The 22,548-nt window shown below is 37.2% G+C and overlaps 1 protein-coding gene and 1 non-coding gene across 2 annotated transcripts in view; one reads left to right on the forward strand and one right to left on the reverse strand.

Annotated features, from left to right (window-relative positions):
• Positions 1–1,252: 1,252 nt before the first annotated feature.
• LOC138318017 (protein dispatched homolog 1-like) overlaps positions 1,253–22,548 on the forward strand; it is a 50,365-nt gene continuing 29,069 nt past the window's right edge. Inside the window, exons 1-2 of the mRNA XM_069260040.1 lie at positions 1,253–1,382; positions 1,594–1,682. The gene's annotated coding sequence lies outside the window, so the exon portion shown is untranslated. The remainder of the gene's footprint in view (positions 1,383–1,593; positions 1,683–22,548) is intronic.
• Trnas-gcu (transfer RNA serine (anticodon GCU)) lies at positions 1,281–1,362 on the reverse strand. Its single transcript has one exon. It is a non-coding gene; the product is annotated as a tRNA-Ser (tRNA).

Below are 22,548 nucleotides of genomic sequence, written 5' to 3' on the forward strand. Positions count from 1 at the left end.
CGACAGCCTTCATATTTGAAAAGCAATTGCAAGGATGTTAATTAATGGCCACGGTCAGTATCTTCACTGTATACAGTCTCTGTCTTGATGTCTGTACGTTTTACTTTAAGTTTTCGCATCAATTCCAAATGACATGGAATAATCAAACTCATATGTAATCAAATGTATATCAACAATTATGTTACAAAATGTATCTGGAAGACCTTGATATTACGTCTTTGACCCATATCAATAATATATACTGTAAAAGTACCGGTAAAAAGCTAAATTATCTACGTCTCTGTTGTAAATAAGTACTATATTAAAACACACTATTAAATATAATATAAAATAAATAAATAATACAAAAAAAATAATACATATTTTTAAGTTTTGTTATGGTTTATAACATGACAATTAATTACCCTTTTGGATGACATAAAATATTACATTGTTGAACTAAAGTGGCAAAAAAATAATTGTCCAGATAATACCTAAATTCTTTCTAAAACGAGAAACAATGACGGGAAATTTCGAAAGATTACAAAATAATTTTGGTGGGTCCCGCTAAAATAACTTATATAAATCAAACGGCATCGTTCTTTATCTATTTAGTACTACTTATAAATATCTACTAATTGATTTGATTCACTGTCCTTTTTCTGATGTTAAGTTTATTTATTGATGTATATAGCTTACGGACATATATGTCCACCGTACGGAATCGGTAATTAGGTGCTCCGAAACTTGACCACGTGATTTATTAGAGGTCGTTCGCACGCTTAAATGGTCTCACGGGGTGTAATCGTAAACAAAAGTGAACTAATTACGCACGTGACACGGTGTGTATTTTACGCAGAAAACGTGATTTCAAATTGTGAGAGTATAATGGTTACATTCATAATAGAGAAAGGATGTTACTCTAATGGAAAACAAATCCTGTTAAAGTAGGCACATTGATCTAGTCCATTATTTGGAGACATTTTATATGGATATCTTATTACACCCCGTGTGACCCCCATCAAGCGAGTGAATAACTCGAATAATCATGGATGATTTTACAGTCATCATCAACAGTTCAAGAAGGCATGTTTTAAGACAGTGAGCGCCAATCTAAGACTGTCAGCTGGTGTAACAGATGTAAGACGTTATCTTATCAGTTATACAATAACACGTGAACAAATTTAAACATAACGTTGTATTTGTTTTTGGTAAGTTGTTGTCGAAAGTTTTTGTTGCGCAATAAAATGCGTCAATGAATAAGAATAGAATCAGTGTTGAAAAAAGGAAAAATTATTCGACGACGAGGATGGGATTCGAACCCACGCGGGGAGACCCCAATGGATTAGCAGTCCATCGCCTTAACCACTCGGCCACCTCGTCTGAATATCCATGTTTGGTTGGTATGTTTTCTTTATTACTTCATCAATATTTCGTGTTCGTGCAATTATTTATTTTGACATGTTGTCAATTATTTATATTCCCTTGAACTGGATAATAATATTCTGTTGATATTGTTGCGGTTTGTCACTATATTTATATACGCCATTCATTGTTGAATGCTAGACAAACAGCTCGCTTCAATTCACAAGTTTATTTCCGGTACACTTTCAGGTCAATTCACAACCTGCATGTCAGCTGTGTTAGCCTATCTCAAACCAATAATTTCATCTGTGTGGAAAGCCGATAGAACTGCTGTTGAGGTAAGCGTCTTACTGTATATTGTTTTTCATAGCAATGGGTTGTTTATTTACTGCATGTTTAAGTATTATTTAACACCAGAGGCTTGAACACTTGTGAAACAGGGAGACCGTCTCAACTGACAGGCAGAGCACCTGCTATTGTATGAGATGTTGTGTGACACAAGTTATGTGTCTGGCTATGGCATATAAGTGGCCCTGATTGTTCTTACAGTTTCATGTATGTTTGCATTTTGGAACGTAAAGACTCTGCTTTATTGTAATTACATTCATGAACATTTGCATTTATTTAACTAGCTTATTAGCAGAGCTACTTACATATTAAACTTTTTCACAATGACTCACTCCTCAATCATTTCCATACTAATATCCAATACAGTCTTCAAATTTATGAACAAACAAAACCTTTCTGAATTTTGATACAGTTTTAGCTACGACTACGTTAGAGCTACATCTGTACATTTAACTTTATAACAAAATTGATTAAAGGCAGGCGATTGCTTGAAATAAAGTTACGACAGGAGGGTATGATTATTCGTCAAGCTTTTGAGATTGTCCAAAAATTAGAGGAGTATATATAAGAGTGAGTTTGCCAGAGTGGTACCAGAAATGATATTGGACAGGTATGTTAAACTCCTTAAACTTCAACAGAGCAGCTAGTCATGGAAAACTAAGGCCAATTTCATTGATTGTCATATTGAAGCAATTTGTTGTTGCCAAACGATATCGCTCTTAAGACCTTAAATTTCTTTTTCTACTTTAGTACTTATGATATTACAAGCATCAGACATTTGTAAAACATTGTTTAATCAATGGGATGGGGGTCAGGCATGCGTTTATATAACTTAATTCAATTCCTTTTTCAGATGAGGGGGAGGGGTGCATATAGGGGAAGGGGTGCATATAGGGGAGGGGTGCTAAGTACAGTAAATATGGTAATCCACATGAATACTGGAGGCTGTAGGCTCAATTAAGGATGTAGACATTTCTGTGGTCACTGTATAGGAACTAATAAAATCTTACATGGGTGTGTCAAGTGGACAGGAATTTCTTGTAAAAATTCCTGGACATGGATATATCAAATGTTACTAGTGTGAGATCTTTGATGTTCTTAATAATTGTATGACAGCAACAGTATCATAACATTTGAAGATCTTAAAAGAATAAGATATGAACTTTATTTGTTATTTTACATCGATTGCAAAACAAGTTACACAACTTATACAAATCACTTTTGATGACCCCGATGAAAGCGTGCGACAGGGCTTAGTGTTTGAGGAAACCATAGTGCCGGAAGAAAACCTACGTGATTGGGCAGGTGACCCCTGACCTTTTCATGTCTGGGGTTCAAACCCCAGCTAGCTAGGTGAAAGGCGAGTGGCTTAACCACTACACCACTCGATCTTATATAGATAGGCTACATGTTCTAGCTGTAAAATAATGATAATAAACTTTTACAGTACTGGTGTACTGGTGTCCAATTTGTGCAGGGGTTATAGGTGTCCAGTTTGTGCAGGGGTTATACATTCAGCTTTTATCGGAGTAACTGACTCGAGTTTAGTTCCAGGAAAGGGTTTGAGAAGTAGGGGTGGCCATGTAACCCTGGTGGTATACATGTGCACTATACCTGGTATACCACTCATCTGGAGAGATATTTCAGGATTTGTAGTACATAGAATGGCTTAATTTTGAGGTGTGTGTAGAAGTCTTAGAAATGGTCTTATCCTTATTGACTCAACTGTTTAGTTTCAACATATCATGCATGCATGTACAGCACTCAATATTCTTGATTTGATAATTGTTTCATCCGAAATGACATTAATAATTTACATTTACAAAAGAATAGAAGATTTAAAAAAGAAAAAAACAACAACCGCTTACTCAAATTATGAGTTCATCATTTGTTATCTGGATAAAAATACTCATCATTTTAGTTGAGGTTTTTTATTTCTTACAGGTCTCTATATTTCATTTTTTTTTTTTGGTTTTTATTATTCTTATATATATATCAGTTGTGAAGAGCTTGTAAAGTGCTCAGTTTTATTATGACCTTTTCTCTACTTACCCTGTCTTCTCTTTAGCTCAATCAGTTGATTGTTAGACGAGACGGCCGGAAGTTCTGGTGACTTCTGGTTAGTATTTCAGAAAAGAATTTGATTACATAACAACATTAGGATTTGAAGTTTTGTATGGATAAGTTTATTAGGTTGAGTAATGAGTATCGTTCAGCTACCATATTCTGCTTGATTTAGATGTTTTTAGCTCTAGTTTCCATAATAAGTTGTATATAGATGTAGTGTTTCCGATTGATTTCAAAATCTTTAGGACATTTTTGCATTAAAAAATTTTGTTAGAACATTCTCTATTGGAATGATTATGGATGTTAAAAAATACTGGCAAAATGAAATGGCCTACCCGGTAAATCCTTTAGCCCCAATCTGAATCACTGGAGATGAATTTAATTTTTGGCTTCAACAGATTTATTGTGAATATGGTACCTGGTAATTCTGGCATGTATGAAATGTCATTGAAATGTGTTTCTGCACTTCATGTAAAAATTTACCTAAATTTTAATGACATAGATTAAGGGTAATACATGATACTAATACTATATGTTTATGAGTTATCTCCCCTTTGATAGTCAATTATGACCTTTAATCTGGGGCCAAGTGGTTATTTTAATTAAAATGTCCCAACAGCCCTCTACCTCTGGGTAGCGAGTTTGATTCCCAGGTGGTCAGCAAATTTTTGTCTGAAATTGTAGTAAATCGTATTTTGAATATATATTTCATATTGTACGCATACAATTGAAGTAAATATTATACACTTTGGAATGTTGCACTGCTGATTTCATATAAATAATCACATGAATTAGTGAATTTAGCTAAGCTAATGGACCAATTATGCATGTATCAGCTTCATGTCACAGAAATCTAATCAAATCACACTGCCACGGGGAGAACTTAAAAGTGCAATGGCCATGTCATTTATTACAATTAATAGAGTAAGGCTGTCAACATTTCACAGGCATAGCCACTGAATAACAAGATCAAATACAAAATGGTTGTTAGGAGTGTACAGAAAACAGGCAAAACAAGACTACTGGTTTATTGAACAGAAAGCCACATGGATAGGAACACAATGTAATCCACTGTATACATTTATAAAGCTAACTTAAGTCAAATGGGGAAATGAATCCTGGTCGTCAATATTTTTTATAAGAGTATGTTTTATATATACACATCCGATTTTGTCAACAAGTTGTTATTTTTATAAGAGTAACAATCATTGTAATTGTAGTTAAAGGTCCAAATATATACATCTTTGTGTTTGATCACAAAGTATGTGTTTTTCTCAAAAAGCTGATATTACAAATGTTTCTTCAGATTTAGACATTAAAACAAACACTGCAAACATTCTTATTTTAGCAGTAGTTTTATTTTAGCGCTTTTCATGCGGATTTTGAAGCAATAATTCATATACAGCGCTTATTTTGTGAAAGGATATTTCTAGTATTGAATCACTGAATTGTACCTATTTATAACCACATTAAAAAACATATTGGTAATTTACAGTTTTTTGCATTTGTGCAAAAATTTTACAGCGCTAAAATAAGTACTTTTACAGTATATTGTTAATTGGGTTAAATGAAATGTATACGAGCTTAGCTGACTGCAAGTATGGAAGATACCCATTAGTTACCCGAAGTTGGTTTGATGTTAAGTGGTTGAACCTTTCACTAAGCTAGCCGTATTTGATTCTCAAGCATGCGTATGAAACTGGCTACCTGTTACTATAGGGATGCATCCTTGAAATGATCTTTGAATAGTTCCATAAGGTACATGTACTTCCACTAACTACGTAATACAAGGGACCCAACCCAATGAGGCAACAAACCACGGAAGTTTATACACAACAAAGAAAATAAGAGAAAATAAACTCGGTTATCTAAGTGATGTTCTGAATGAAAATCTATGATATACTCTCATTGTATACCAAGTAATGAAAAACAAATTTCTTTCAGATTGACATGTATTTACTAGTATATACCATAAACTGAATTGGCAATAAGTGGAAGTCTAGATGGTTATGAAACCAAATTTTTTCGATAAGTGTTTACATTGTGTTTAGTGTTTAGATTTTGTTGGGGTATTACTAATATAAAGACCATCCCTGGACTGATCCTTGATTTGAAAGGCTGTAACGCTGTTGAAGTGTTTGTTGGTTCTAAATTTTACATGGCTTCTAAGAAAAAAATGTACTCAGTGGTGAATACATGCCAAGTATTGCTTCCTTTCTGTGCCCCCAACCACCGTCATCATTTCCCTATGAGCTCTTAAATTCAACAGAGTTTTGTCTAAAAAGGCTTCTTTGAAAAGGTTACAGAGTTGATAATGCATGCTCTTCAAATCAAATAATGAAATATCTCTTCACTTATCGATGGTATGATATTCTGAGTTTATGTCAGGTGATTGTTTGACATTTAGATACAATCCCAAACTAGTTAAACCGATTGGCGTTCCTCTCTGAGCATCGTGTTCTTATATAGTAATGATGCCCAAATAGTGTTGGCTATATCAATTTGTCTTTTCCTCCTTGATTGTCGTGTGAAGGTTAGCCTCGAGTCGGCCACTTTCGTCACCTAGTGCTGATTGGGTCCTGGCTGTCAGACATGGTGAAATATGTTGAAACCTTTCACCAGACGACATGTTCTTTTTGGTACATGCTGGGTGATGGCTGCTAACCTATACACATGTCTCCGTGGGATTCATCTATATCGCACCAGTAATATCTTGAAAGCAATACAAAAATGTCACATCTTATTACCAAATGATTTTTAGCTCACCTGGTCCGAAGGACCAAGGTGAGCTTATGCCATACCGTGGCGTCCGGCGTCCGTCGTCCGTCGTCCGTCGTCCGTCGTCCGTCGTCCGTCGTCCGTCCGTCCGTCCGTCCGTCAACAATCGACTTCTTCTCCATAACCGCTGGTCGGATTTCAACAAAATTTGACTGGTAGCATCCTTATGGGCTACTAACTGAAATTGTACAAATGATGGGGCTGACCCCCCAGGGGCCTGAGAGGCGGGGCCAAAAGGGGTCAATTTGGCTATTTCCATATAAACGACTTCTTCTCTGAAACCAAGCATGGGATAGCACCCATAATGCAATGGTAGCATCCTTATAGGGTGGGGATTCAAAATTGTACAAATGATGGGGCTGACCCCCCGGGGGCCTGAGGGGCGGGGTCAAATGGGGTCAATTTGGCTATTTCCATATAAACGACTTCTTCTCTGAAACCAAGCATGGGATAGCACCCATAATGCAATGGTAGCATCCTTATAGGGTGGGGATTCAAAATTGTACAAATGATGGGGCTGACCCCCCGGGGGCCTGAGGGGCGGGGTCAAATGGGGTCAATTTGGCTATTTCCATATAAACGACTTCTTCTCTGAAACTAAGCATGAGATAGCACTCATAATGCAATGGTAGTATCGTTATAGGGTAGGGATTAAAAATTGTACAAATGATGTGGCTGACCCCCCGGGGGCCTGAGGGGCGGGGTCAAATGGGGTCAATTTGGCTATTTCCATATAAACGACTTCTTCTCTGAAACCAAGCATTGGATAGCACTCATAATGCAATGGTAGTATCTTTATAGGGTGGGGATTCAAAATTGTACAAATGATGGGGCTGACCCCCCGGGGGGCCTGAGGGGCGGGGTCAAAAGGGTTCAATTTGGCTATTTCCATATAAACGACTTCTTCTCTCAAGCATGGGATAGCACCCATAATGCAATGATAGCTTATAGGATGGGGATTCAAAATTGTACAAATGATGGGGCTGACCCCCAGGGGGCCTGAGGGGCGGGGTCAAAATGGGGCCAATTTGGCTATTTCCATATAAAGACTTCTTCTCTGAAACTAAGCATGGTATAGCACCCATAATGCAATGGTAGCATCTTTATAGGGTGGGGATTCAAAATTGTGCAAATGATGGGGCTGACCCCCAGGGGGCCTGAGGGGCGGGGTCGAAAGTGGCCAATTTGGCTCTTTCCATATAAACGACTTCTTCTCTGAAACTAAGCACGGTATAGCACCCATAATACAATGGTAGTATCCTTATAGTGTGGGGATTCAAAATTGTGCAAATGATAGGGCTAACCCCCGGGGGCCTGAGGGGCGGGGTCAAAAGTGGTCAATTTCCATATAAATGACTTTTTCTCTGCAACTTAACATGGGATTACGCTCATAATGCAATGGTTACATCCTTATAGGGTTTGGATTCAAAATTTTGCAAATGATGGGGCCTGAAGGGGGGGTCAAAAGGGGTCAATTTAGCTATTTCCATATAAACGACTTCTTCTCTCCAACTAAGAATGGAAGAGCACTTATAATGCAATGGTAGCATCCTTATAGGGCTGGGATTTGAAATTGTACAAATGATAGGGCTGACCCCCCGGGGCCTTAGACGGCAATAGATGCGAGGTCAAAAGGTCAATTAGGCTACTATTTTCATATAAATTACTTTGTCTCTGCTATGTATTGGATAGCATATTTGTATGGTATCAATAGCATCATTGTATTTGGTTGTGATTCAAAAATTAAACTTTGGGAGTCAATTTGCTTATTTTTCTAATTGTCAGAGTCTTGTGATAATTACAAAAGAAAAAAAGGTGAGCGATACAGGCCTGGGGTCTTGCACATTCTTGTTTTTTATACTTCATTTTAGAAAATTTTCCGTTTTGATTGTAATGTTATGTGTTTGCAGCGCTTTTCCTAAAATGTTCAAGCACATTTTTATACTTCATTTTAGAAAATTTTCCGTTGCACAGCGCTTTTCATGTAATGTTCAAACCTTTAATAATGAAAATTCAATACACACGAACTAGACTAAAAATGTCCATTAAGGGATTATACTATTTCAAAAAATGCTTCGTAAAAGATTAATTTCTTTATATATCTTGGCAAGACAATCAAATCATTATTATTTTGAGTTACACTCCAATGTGCCGATGGTGTGATCCGGTATGTTCAGATGGAGCTGGGTTGCATAATGATATGACGACTTTTCACAATTATCATTTCTAAATGCAGGTAACTTTAAATCGAAAAATTGCTGTGTTAAGAATGCTTTAAAGTCATCAAAATACAAATTCGTAATATTTTTTCTCAAGGGGAGACCCCGTACCCCACAAAAACCAAAAGGTAACTTTGAATCGAAAAATTGGCGTTTTAAGAATGCTATAAAATCGTCAAAATACAAAATCGTAATATTTTTTCTCAGGGGGAGACCCACGTACCCCACAAAAAAACCAAAATCTCGCGACTACGGTGCTCGCAAATTCAACAACGTAAAACTCATCTCAGCATTCTAAATTGTCAAAAAATTTCCCGGGGAGACCCCCGGACCACCAAAACAACAAAATCTCGCGCCTTTGGCGCTCGAAAAAACATCATAATACATTGTAAAACTCATCTCAGTCATTCTAAATCGTAATGTTTTTCCAGGGGATACCCCAGACCCCCCCAAACTCGCACGCTAATTTGTGTATTCATTAATTTCCAGTTAGCGCAGCCACTGTCTATTAGATGTGTACAAGGATTATATGTAATTATACATGAAAAATTATATCTCCTGTGGGTGCATGGCGCGCGAGGGGGGGGGTGTGTTACGAAATATTGAGGACCTTTGTCCCCCCATTACGTTTCATCTTCCTACGCCACTGATAATAGTATTGAAAATTTCAAAAGAGCCTAAAAAACAAACTGAAAATAAATGTCAAGCTAAAGATACCTAAATCACAACTTACATAAAATATCTACCCAAATGATTTCAACCATAATTGGACAAAAACATTCTTGAGTGAAAAGGAACAGATTTTGTTTAAAATTCTTGCATCTTCCTTTCGTAAAGATTTGTGTCCAAATGAGAAAAATAAAGTAAAATCTTTGAAATCTTCTTTTTTCTTCTTTCGAAATTGTGCGCATCAAATGTAACATCTAGAATAATGTTACAGGCCCTCTAGGCCTATTATTTTTAGCACCTTGGTTACAGTTGTATGATGGCTAACATTATAGTAATTAAGATTTTAATTAATACAGTCATAGTGACAAAATACTTGCAGAATATCAGGGTAATGTTTCAACAACAACATGTGTTACGACAATAATTCATATTTTTATTTATTTTTCCTATTTCTTGATATCAATCAATGCCATTTTCATAATGTTTTGAAAAGAACTCTTTATCCAAATCATTTCATATTTTTCCCTATTCCTGACATCACTCAATTCTCTTGACTGGTATTGTCAGGTAATGATATCAAGTTGGGTTTGATTTATTAAGTTTTTTTCCTAAAGCAGTCTCTGTGACCCTTTTTTGCTTTCCTTTGTAAAGGATTGTACAGTACAGTGATACAATAGCAGGTATCTTTGTGAAGTCGTCTGCATTGTCGTAGAACAATTGCGGTGGATTTTACAGGTCTGCCGAGAGTCACTGTGGCAAGGAATGTGATGGCATTATGAATCAAGAAATTCCCGGAGGAATTGAGCAAGGAATAAAACCACAAAGTGCAAATGTCATCAAGCCCTGGTTGTGTTATTGACTATAACTTGTACGTGGAACTCTGTGGTTTTGGTTAGTACTGGTTTTGTCTGCCATATTGATGGGAAATTCAGACGGGGAATCAAAGCACATTTTCTTAGAGACATTAATCTGACATCAAAATATACTCTCTCAGAAATATCAATCTTCTGAAGTCTAGATTTAATGTGGTTTTATGAATGTGTACATTCTCATCTAATCTGATTTAACAGCCAACAGAGGTTTTCTTTTCATTTATTATTTTAAATAATGTAGCTCTAGATACTTTCACAACAATTTTTGTGAATGATTGAATGTGTGAATGATGTCTTTGACTTTTCCTTAATAAAAGATATCAAATGTGAAGAGAATGCAGGTGACCTTTATTAGAAGGTCAGGGTGCATTGAAATGCAGATGACCTTGTGACATTTAGTAGGGCATGCATTATGATCAGTAACCTTGAATTAGAATATTTCAAGTTTCACAATTTTGTTGCTTTTTTTAACAAATCATATTTTGCAGTGGAGCAAAGTTCTTGAAATTGAACAAAGAGTTATTGATCACATGTCAAAGTCTGTAGTCAAGGTCACAGTGTTAAAGAACAAGATGGTTTGTTAATAGATATCAACATGTTTGATTGGTGTAACTGTTATTGAGGACTTTTTTGATTGGCTGGATTGGTGTCACTGTTATTTAGGACTTTTTTGATTGGTGTCACTGTTATTTAGGACTTTTTTGATTGGTGTAACTGTTTCTGAGGACTTTTTTGATTGGTTGGATTGGTGTAACTGTTATTGAGGACTTTTTTGATTGGCTGGATTGGTGTAACTGTTATTGAGGACTTTTTTGATTGGCTGGATTGGTGTAACTGTTATTGAGGACTTTTTGATTGGCTGGATTGGGGTGTAACTGTTATTGAGGACTTTTTTGATTGGTTGGATTGGTGTAACTGTTTCTGAGGACTTTTTTGATTGGCTTGATTGGTCTGTTATTGAGGACTTTTTTGATTGGCTGGATTGGTGTAACTGTTATTGAGGACTTTTTTGATTGGCTGGATTGGTGTAACTGTTATTGAGGACTTTTTTGATTGGCTGGATTGGTGTAACTGTTATTGAGGACTTTTTTGATTGGTTGGATTGGTGTAACTGTTTCTGAGGACTTTTTTGGTTGGCTGGATTGGTGTAACTGTTATTGAGGCCTTTTTTTGTTGGCTGGATTGGTGTAACTGTTATTGAGGACTTTTTTGATTGGCTGGATTGGTATAACTGTTATTGAGGACTTTTTTGATTGGTGTAACTGTTATTGAGGACTTTTTTGATTGGTGTAACTGTTATTGAGGACTTTTTTGATTGGTGGGATTGGTGTAACTGTTTCTGAGGACTTTTTTGATTGGAGTACATGGAGGAAAATCACGAACAAGTGGTCAGTACCTGGCAACTTTCCCACTTGGAATTCAGACTCTCGACCCAGAGGAAGAGGTTTTTTGGTAATATGGCTGGGCAGCGACTTCTAAACATCAACATGTTATATACATTGTATTAGATGTATTAAGAGGCTTCATTACCGGTGATTCATATTTCTGTTTCATATCCGTCATTAATGATCAAATCATTGATTATTATTGAGATTATTCCAGGTAATTAACTTAATAGTAAATAGTTACCATGACAGTTAATCATAGAAAATGTGGTAATTATCTACTTTATCAGTATTTCTCTTTTCAATAATAACAGGTTGTTTAGACCTGAAATCAATAATACCAGATATACTTATTTAGCATTAGTCTGACAAGTGATCATGAAAAAATGTTTAAAGTACAGTGGAACTTGGTTGATACGAACTCGGATAATTCGACAAACCCGGCTTAATACGAAGAACTTTGCCGGTAGCCGAATTCCCTCTTTACTTTGTTTGAAGAACTCGGATAATTCGATTCGGAAAACTCGAAAAAAGAACTCGGATTAATACGAAATAAATTTTGGGTCCGAATGACAAAAATCATACATAAAATGTTCTTATAACTCGAAATGAGATTTTTTGGACAACGTGTTCGCCGAAAATGCCGATTTTTTTTTCTTCATAAATCTGCTTGAACAGCATTTCAAAATATTATCTCGTTTTATTGTTATAATTTGCAGCTACAATCGGCGATTTTGACATCTCTCTTGTTCACATTATATACTAAGTAAAGAGATTGTCAGTAGACATGATAACTCGCTTAATTCGAACACTCGGATAACTCGAAGTTTTATCTCGGTCCCTTCGAGTTCGTATTAACCGAGTTCCACTGTAGATCTAGACTTGAGTGACTTAGATGGAGTACATGATCTACAATTTCTTTCATGTAATTTCAAAAATCTGTTGATCTGTCTTGCCTTTTTGCCAGATGTTATTTGTTGAGAACTATTTACTTTTCAGCTTCATCTTTATACCGTAAGACAAATGTGAAATTTTGAACCAGAAGTACCAATACCCTAAATACAAAGTGGCAGAGGCAGAGTGGTCAAGGTGTATTTCAAAAGCCCTTCACCACAGATCTGCAATGAGTTAGTGATTAAGATGTTTGTATAATAGAATAGCCTCTACCTCTTGACTTAGTGATTGAGTGCTTAATATGTCTGATTATATGCCAGAAATCTTCCACCTCTTGACTTAGTAACTGAGTGGTTAGTTTGTCAAATTGTATGCCAAAAAACTTGCACAACTTGGCTTTAGTGACTGAGTGGTTAGTGTGTCTGTATGCCAAAAAACCTCCACATCTTGACTTTACTGACTGGGTGTTGACAGTGTCTGTATGCCCAAAACCCTCCAGCATTTGGCTTTAGTGGCTGAATGATTAACATGTCTAATTATCCCCCGCCCAACGAAGTTGGCGGGGGATATACAAATGGGTTCCGTCAGTCCGTCTGTCTGTCTGTCCGTCCATCTGTCTGTCCATCCATCCGTCCGTCCGTCCGTCCGTCTGTCCGTCCGTCTGTACGAATGGTTTCCGGAGCATAACTCTAAAACCAAAAGAGATATTTCCAGGAAACTTCATACACACATTGGTCTTATGGTCTAGTAGTGCCTTTTGCTATTTTTAGGTTTTCATTTTTTGCATTTTTTCTGTAACCATGGAAACATTGCTGAAAATATCATATTTTTGTACCAGGTTCGTTTCTGGAGCATAACTCTAAAACCAGAAGAGATATTTCCACGAAACTTCATAGACACATTGGTCTTATGGTCTAGTAGTGCCATTTGCTATTTTAAGGTTTTCACTTTTTGTACTTTTTTCTGTAACCATGGAAACATTGCTGAAAATGGCAGATTTTTGTGTAAGAATCGTTTCCGGAGCACAACTCTAAAACCAGCAGAGATGTTTCCATGAAACTTCATAGACACATTGTTCTTATGGTCTAGTAGTGCCTTTTGCTATTTTTAGGTTTTCACTTTTGTGTTTTTTTTCTGTAACCATAGAAACATTGCTGAAAATATCATATTTTTGTACCAGGTTCGTTTCCGCAGCATAACTGAAAACCGGTTGAGATATATGCACGGAACTCCATAGGCACATTAGTCTTATGGTCTAGTAGTGCCTTTGCTATTTTTAGGTTTTCATTTTTTTGCACTTTTTCCTTACCGTTACCATGGAAACATTGCTGAAAATATCATGGTAAATGGTAAATGTTTACTTTGCAAACTTCCACCCATTTTTGTGTATATAGTCTAATATAAATGTCAAGGCTGTATACCTGATTCAACAATTGCAGCCCCGCTCTACTTGAATTATACTCCATCTTTCTTTAGCTCAACTTCCTTTTTCCTGTTTTTTTTCATACACATAAGTCTCCACAATCAAACTTACTTCAGCTTTGATATCTCCATTGGCGGGGGATCTGAATGACCATGTCCTTGTTGTATTCTAAAAACCCTCCACCACTTAGCTTTAGTGGCTGAGTGGTTAGTGTGTCTGTATCCCAAAACCCCTCCACCACTTAGCTTTAGTGACTGAGTGGTAAGTGTCTGTATCCCAAAAACTCTCCACCACTTAGCTTTAGTGGCTGAGTGGTTAGTGTGTCTGTATCCCAAAAACTCTCCACCACTTAGCTTTAGTGGCTGAGTGGTTAGTGTGTCTGTATCCCAAAAACTCTCCACCACTTAGCTTTAGTGGCTGAGTGGTTAGTGTGACTGTATCCCAAAACCCCTCCACCACTTAGCTTTAGTGACTGAGTGGTAAGTGTCTGTATCCCCAAAACTCTCCACCACTTAGCTTTAGTGGCTGAGTGGTTAGTGTTTCTGTATCCCAAAAACTCTCCACCACTTAGCTTTAGTGGCTGAGTGGTTAGTGTGTCTGTATCCCAAAAACCCTCCACCACTTAGCTTTAGTGGCTGAGTGGTTACTGTGTCTGTATCCCAAAAACTCTCCACCACTTAGCTTTAGTGGCTGAATGGTTAATGTGTCTGTATCCCAAAAACCCTCCACCACATAGCTTTAGTGGCTGAGTGGTTAGTGTGCCTGTATCCCAAAAACTCAACCGGCAGACTATTAATTTAAGTTACTGTCATGTAATTTGCATCTTGACCACATCTCTCCCTTTGAAGGTTTTGAGACCCCTGTATGAGTAGTTATCTAGTACTGACTATAGGTTATTGTTTTTTAGGTCATCTGACCGGAAGGGTCAGGATGACCTATAGTCATCGTGATTTGTCCGTCGTCGTCCGCCGTGCGCCGTCCGTCGTGCGTAAACTTTTTCCTTTAAAACGCTTCTCCTCCTTAACCGCTCAGCGGATGTCATCCATATTTGGTGTGAAACATTATTAGGGAAGGGCAATCATATTTGATATAAATGAGCTTGTTCCGACCCCTAGGGGCTGAGGGGTGGGGCCCCAAAAGGGCGAATTTTCTTATTTTAAGCTTTAAAATCCTACTCCTCCTTCATCCTTGGATTGATTTCATCCATATTTGGTGTGAAACATCATTGGGGACGGACAATCATATTTTATATAAATGAGCTTGGTCCGACCCCTAGGGATTGAGGGGTGGGGCCCCCAAAGGGCAAATTTTCTTAATTTTAGCTTTAAAATCCTACTCCTCCTTCAGCCTTGGATGGATTTCATCTATATTTGGTGTAAAACATTATTGGGGAAGGATAATCATATTTTATGTAAATGAGCGTGGTCCAATCACTAGCGGCCGAGGGGTGGGGCCCCAAATGGGCAAATTTTCTTAATTTTAGCTTTAAAATCCTACTCCTCCTCGATCCTTGGATGAATTTTATCCATATTTGGTGTGAAACATCATTGGGGACGGACAATCATATTTTATATAAATGAGCCTGGTCCGACCCCTAGGGGCTGAGGGGTGGGGCTCCAAATGGGGAAATTTTCTTAATTTTAGCTTTAAAATCCTTCTCCTCCTTCATCCTTGGATGGATTTCATCCATATTTGGTGTGAAACATCATTGGGGAAGGACAATCATATTATAAATGAGCCTGGTCCGACCCCTAGGGGCTGAGGGGTTGGGGCCCAAATGGGGAAATTTTCTTAATTTTAGCTTTAAAAATCCTACTCCTCCTCGATCCTTGGATGAATTTTATCTATATTTGGTGTGAAACATCATTGGGGAAACCCAATTATATTTTATATAAATGAGTGAACAAACATTTTCGTAACTGAGGGTTGGATTCCAAGAGCAAATTTGGCTGCTGGCCCACTTCCTGTTTTAAGGTTTCAGTCTTGGATCTCAATGAAAATTGGTCTATAGGGGTTTTAATTAATGCCGAACAACATGCAAACATTTTCTTAAAGATTTTGGTATTCCAAGATGGCCGCTGGCCCACTTCCTGTTTTAAGGTTTCAGTCTCCGATCTCAATGAAAATTGGTCTTTAGGGGTTTTAATTGATGCCGAACAACATGCAAACATTTTGTAAAGATTTTGGTATTTCAAGATGGCCGCTGGCCCACTTTCTGTTTTAAGGTTTCAGTCTCCGATCTCAATGAAAATTGGTCTTTAGGGGTTTTAATTGATGCCGAACAACATGCAAACATTTTCGTAAAGATTTCGGTATTCCAAGATGGCTGCTGGCCCACTTCCTGTTTTAAGGTTTCAGTCTCCGATCTCAATGAAAATAGGTCTGTAGGGGTTTTAATTGATGCCAAACAACATGTAAACATTTTCATAAAGATTTCTGTATTCGTAGATGGCCGCTGGCCCACTTCCTGTTTTAAGGTTTCAGTCTCCGATCTCAATGTGGTCTTTAGGGGTTTTAATGGCCGAACAACATGCAAACATTTTCGTAAAGATTTTGGTATTTCAAATGGCCGTTTCTGTTTTAAGGTTTCAGTCTCCGATCTCAATGAAAATTGGTCTGTAGGGGTTATAAATTGATGCCAAACAACATGCAAACATTTTCGTAAAGATTTTGGTATTCCAAGATGGGCTGCTGGCCCACTTCCTGTTTTAAGGTTTCAGTCTCCGATCTCAATGAAAATGGTCTGTAGGGGTTTTAATTTGCCAAACAACATTAATTATTTTCGTAAAGATTTCTGTATTCGTAGATGGCCGCTGGCCCACTTCCTGTTTTAAGGTTTCAGTCTCCGATCTCAATGAAAATTGGTCTATAGGAGTATAAATTGATGCCAAACAACATGCAAACATTTTTCGTAAAGATTTCGGTATTCCAAGATGGCTGCTGCCCACTTCCTGTTTTAAGGTTTCAGTCTCCGATCTCAATGAAAATAGGTCTGTAGGGGTTTTAATTGATGCCAAACAACATGTAAACATTTTCGTAAAGATTTCTGTATTCGTAGATGGCCGCTGGCCCACTTCCTGTTTTTAAGGTTTCAGTCTCCGATCTCAATGAAAATTGGTCTTTAGGGGTTTTAATTGATGCCGAACAACATGCAAACATTTTCGTAAAGATTTGGTATTTCAAGATGGCCGCTGGCCCACTTGCTGTTTTAAGGTTTCAGTCTCCGATCTCAATGAAAATTGGTCTTTGGGGTTTTAATTTATGCCGACACAACATGCAAACATTTTCGTAAAGATTTCGGTATTCCAAGATGGCTGCTGGCCCGCTTCCTGTTTTAAGGTTTCAGTCTCCAATCTCAATGAAAATAGGTCTGTAGGGGTTTTAATTGATGCCAAACAACATGTAAACATTTTCGTAAAGATTTCTGTATTCGTAGATGGCCGCTGGCCCACTTCCTGTTTTAAGGTTTCAGTCTCCGATCTCAATGAAAATTGGTCTTTAGGGGTTTTAATTGATGCCGAACAACATGTAAACATTTTCGTAAAGATTTTGGTATTTCAAGATGGCCGCTGGCCCACTTTCTGTTTTAAGGTTTCAGTCTCCGATCTCAATGAAAATTGGTCTTTAGGGGTTTTAATTGATGCCGAACAACATGCAAACATTTTCGTAAAGATTTCGGTATTCCAAGATGGCTGCTGGCCCACTTCCTGTTTTAAGGTTTCAGTCTCTGATCTCAATGAAAATAGGTCTGTAGGGGTTTTAATTGATGCCAAACAACATGTAAACATTTTCGTAAAGATTTCTGTATTCGTAGATGGCCGCTGGCCCACTTCCTGTTTTAAGGTTTCAGTCTCCGATCTCAATGAAAATTGGTCTATAGGAGTATAAATTGATGCCAAACAACATGCAAACATTTTCGTAAAGATTTTGGTATTCCAAGATGGCCACTGGCCCACTTCCTGTTTTAAGGTTTCAGTCTCCGATCTCAATGAAAATTGGTCTATAGTGGTTTTAATTGATTCGGAAGGGGGAACTTTTTTGTAAGGACAATCATATTTTATAAAGGACCGAGGTGAGACCCATGGGGATAGTATGACCGAGGTGCAAAATGGGAGCTTTGCTGAAATTTGGCTTTAAAATCTGACTCCTCCTTATAGTAATCCTTGAATGGGTTTCGACCATATTTGGATGAAGGGCTACAAAGTTTGTTCAACAAATGACATTTACCTATTTCAGAAACTGACATATTCAACTAAGGAGTTCCTTGTATTGTCTCTATTAATCGGTAACCAATACTTTATACTGTGACTTTGTTGTTTTGTGCCATGAGTCAGATGACCGTTAAGGCCCATGAGCCTCTTGTTTACCAGAGAAATCTGGTCCGTCATTAAGACATTGCATGTCCTTAAATGATCAATGGAACACAAAAAATGAGAGAGAGAAATAATCGACAAACAACCCTTACAATTACCAGATGTAGGTTTATTCTGTCATCACGACTATATATATATACTGCAGCGATCACATTATAGAAGATGTCATTGTTCTGGTCGTGGCTGTAGCCGTGATCACTAACGGCTACACGGTTTAGGTAGAAATGATGGGTGGCCTTACTGTAGAATAAATACTGATTTAGTTGACTGCCAGTGCATTAGGCTTTTTGAAGATTATGGTGTCTCTGATGCTCTAGTTCCTATGGAATTATTGATCATATGTTATTTGATGTCTCAATTTTCACCTACAGCTGCATGAATCTTGGAGTATATAATATTAGGATTGTGCTTTCATGTAATTAATTGGGAGACTTATGTTGAAGCCTAGCAGCCAATGCCCTTGGTTGACCTTGAACAGCTTAGGCGATATGTAGTTTGGTATTATTCTTATAAGATAGTAGCAGTCGCAGGCTTCAATTCCAATGAAATGAACATCTTCTCGAGTTAATTTTATAAAACAGTGTCTGAAATGATTGAACTTAAGTCTTGCTGAACATGTTTTTGACTGGAAGTGTAGCTTCATGTTTTATGTTGTTAATTTCTGCTAGAATTCCAGAATCCATTAGATAGAAGATTCCATTAGAATTAATATAACATTTTCAGATGTGAAGGCAGGAACCTATGCTCAAAAAAATCAAATCTTGGCGTTTAGGATCAATTTCTGTATTGAATTCCATGATATAACAAAACTTGGTGCGAGGACTTGACATAACTTTTTTGGATTGGATACAAAGTTGTCAACATGTGAAATCAATACACATGACAGTGCATTCTGCCACGGGGTTATAAATAGATATTAAATGCTACGAGGTATTTTTACAGCAGTCTTTAATGACAGAGAACAACTGGAAGATGTTTGTTAGCTCTCCTTTGTACATAAAATAATACTATAGATTTATTGAAAATTTCATATGTTGTATTTTTGCAGACATCTTCGTGGTAAATTTATGAATGTGCTGTTGTTGTAAATTTTCCATTTTATTGTTTCAATTTATTAGAGATATTGGAGCCCTATAGTAATCACTGTCTGTTTGTCAGTCCAGCTGTCTGTCCATTAATTGGTTAACGGAAATTTTCCTCCAAAACCAATTAGCTCATTGTTTTGAAAATGCATGTGGTAAATGCTGATAGTATGTAGGTGTACAATAGGGGTTTTAAATTTTTCTAAAAAATCCAAGATGGCTGCCATGACCTCTAAAGTAGTCTGCTAAATTGTGTTTGTTTTCATCATTAGTTGGTGTTTCAATGGAGCTATATATAAATTGAAGTACTCCACTATTAATCTTAACGGTAAGGATAAGACACATCTACATGGCCTTTCAGATGATGAATTCCTGGATCAGGGAGCGATGTCTGTGCTAAATATAAGATAAATCCGAAAATAATTGATGAGGATTTCTAAAAACTCGGAATGATTTAAAGTTGAGAGCATGTGTTGTTGTTCTAATGGTACATTGTGGCTAGGCTCCATTTCATTCTGCCCCTCTCTCTCACCATTACCACACTCATTAAAATACCAACAAGCCTTGGGCTTACAAAGCTGGTATTTGATTTGTGTATCTAAAAGGTCATTTAGGTTACAAACTGGATCTCCCCAAGAAATACATTATACCCCTGAGGCGGATGTGATACAGGCTTCAGGTCAAGTCAACATTAATGAAAATACACAAATAGATCCTCATACAGTTTAGTCATTAAATTTCCACTGTTCTTTGACATTGATATGTGATGGAACACTGTATACATGTTTGCATCATCAAGCATGGAAGCCATTATGATCATGACCGTGAATCAACTGGAACATGCCATCTCTGTTAGTTATGTATGCCCACTTAAACCACAAAGATTTCAACACAAAACTCATGAAATACCGGTATGTTTGATATGCCAATTAGCCACCATGGCTGGGCCAATACATTGAACAAGTGGAATGCTTAGAAAATAACTTATTATTTAAGAAGGTAGGTTATATGACTTAATTGTTTTGCCCATTGTATTTCTGGCCTTGAAAAAGTGTTTCCATGGCAGCAATGGACAGACATTTTATATCATCATTGCACAACTGTCCAGTACCAGGCCTACCATATTTTCCCTATTAAGAGCGCCTTCCCCTAATAAGGGCACCCCCACGTTTTTTGCTGAAAAAAATCAACTAATTTCATACAATTTTTGTGCCAGATTGTGACGATTTGTCTTTGCAGAAGCCAATGAAATACAGTTTCACATCTTAACAGATATCCAATCAGCTTGTATAAACACTAAATTTATTGCATTGGACAACTTAGGACATCTTTGCCAAGTATTTACACATAGAAACAGCAAGAACGCCATGTTCAAAATAAAAATATGTGTATGGATGATGACTAACTGGCAACAACATTTTAGCGATGTCTATACAGGTTTTATGAATACTTACAGTAAATCTATGATAAAGGTTCCTAAATAACAGGAATATTATCATTTCTAAGCATTTTATTGTGTGCTCTTGTCGGTATTTCCCATCTGCCACAAAATGAAAGTAGCGATCGAAAGCATAATCCGCCATTTTGTGTACGCATGGTAAACAAACAGGCTAGCATGAAATGCAAAAATTCTGTGAAACAGACATATTTAACCAATGTTTCATACTTCTGTTGCATACATTTCTTCATTATTATGTAATTTCAATACTTTCTTGACTTCAAAACGTAAGTTGGTTATAGTAAGTTTCAGAAAAATACGAAACTAAAAGCAAGATGACTATAGTCTGTTTCAGAAAAAAAAACTAAAAAATTGTCTCAAATATCGGCACCCCCCTCAGATATTTACCCGCACCCAGTGCCCTCATTAGGGAAAATACGGTATTTCAAATTTTCAAAATAATAAATGGGTGTCAACATCACCATCGTGGAAACCATGTTTAACTTTTGCCTAGGTTATTAAACTATCAGATGACAGTTCAACCCTTTGGGCCTCTTCTTCTGCGTGTTGTTAGTTTTGATTTACTAATTAGTTTTAAGCAAAGATGGATTCTGTAACTATAGATTATGGAGGGGAACAGACTTTTATATGGGTTTGATATTTTAAAAATACTTTGTAAATTCACCTCTATGAATGATAGAAATTTAGATACCGGTACACATTTGGTCTGTGTCTTAATCATGGTCATCAGTGATTTATGATTACTGTTTGTGGTGTCCTTTTCTGTCCAGCTGTTTGTGTGTCTATAATCCATCAGATGATGTGGTATCTTATTCTGTCCAGCTGTTTGTGCGTCTATAGTCCATCAGATGATGTGGCGTCCTATTCTGTCCAGCTGTTTGTGTGTCTATAATCCATCAGATGATGTGGCGTCCTATTCTGTCCAGCTGTTTGTGTGTCTATAATCCATCAGATGATGTGGCGTCCTATTCTGTCCAGCTGTTTGTGTGTCTATAATCCATCAGATGATGATGTGGCGTCCTATTCTGTCCAGCTGTTTGTGCGTCTATAATCCATCAGATGATGTGGCGTCCTATTCTGTCCAGCTGTTTGTGTGTCTATAATCCATCAGATGATGTGGCGTCCTATTCTGTCCAGCTGTTTGTGTGTCTATAATCCATCAGATGATGTGGCGTCTTATTCTGTCCAGCTGTTTGTGTGTCTATAATCCATCAGATGATGTGGCGTCCTATTCTGTCAAGCTGTTTTTGTGTCTAATATCCATCAGATGATGTGTCCTGCTATTACCTGTCTCCGGACCTGTTTTACATTTACAAATGATTACAAGCAAGGTTTTTGTGTCTAATATCCATCAGATGATGTGTCCTACTATTACCTGTCTCGGACCTGTTTTACATTTACAAATGATTACAAGCAAGGTTTTTGTGTCTAATATCCATCAGATGATGTGTCCTACTATTACCTGTCTCCGGACCTGTTTTACATTTACAAATGATTACAAGCTTGGATTAGGTAGACATTACACATCAATCAATTTGTTATTTTTCTTCAGAGTTAAGCCCCTTTATGACATCCTGTCTGGAGTAAAAACACTGCTCTCCGTCATGACATAACTATTTTTTGTGCACTTGTTCG

Source organism: Argopecten irradians, chromosome 3, assembly GCF_041381155.1.
Source record: "Argopecten irradians isolate NY chromosome 3, Ai_NY, whole genome shotgun sequence".
Lineage (NCBI taxonomy): Eukaryota > Metazoa > Mollusca > Bivalvia > Pectinida > Pectinidae > Argopecten > Argopecten irradians.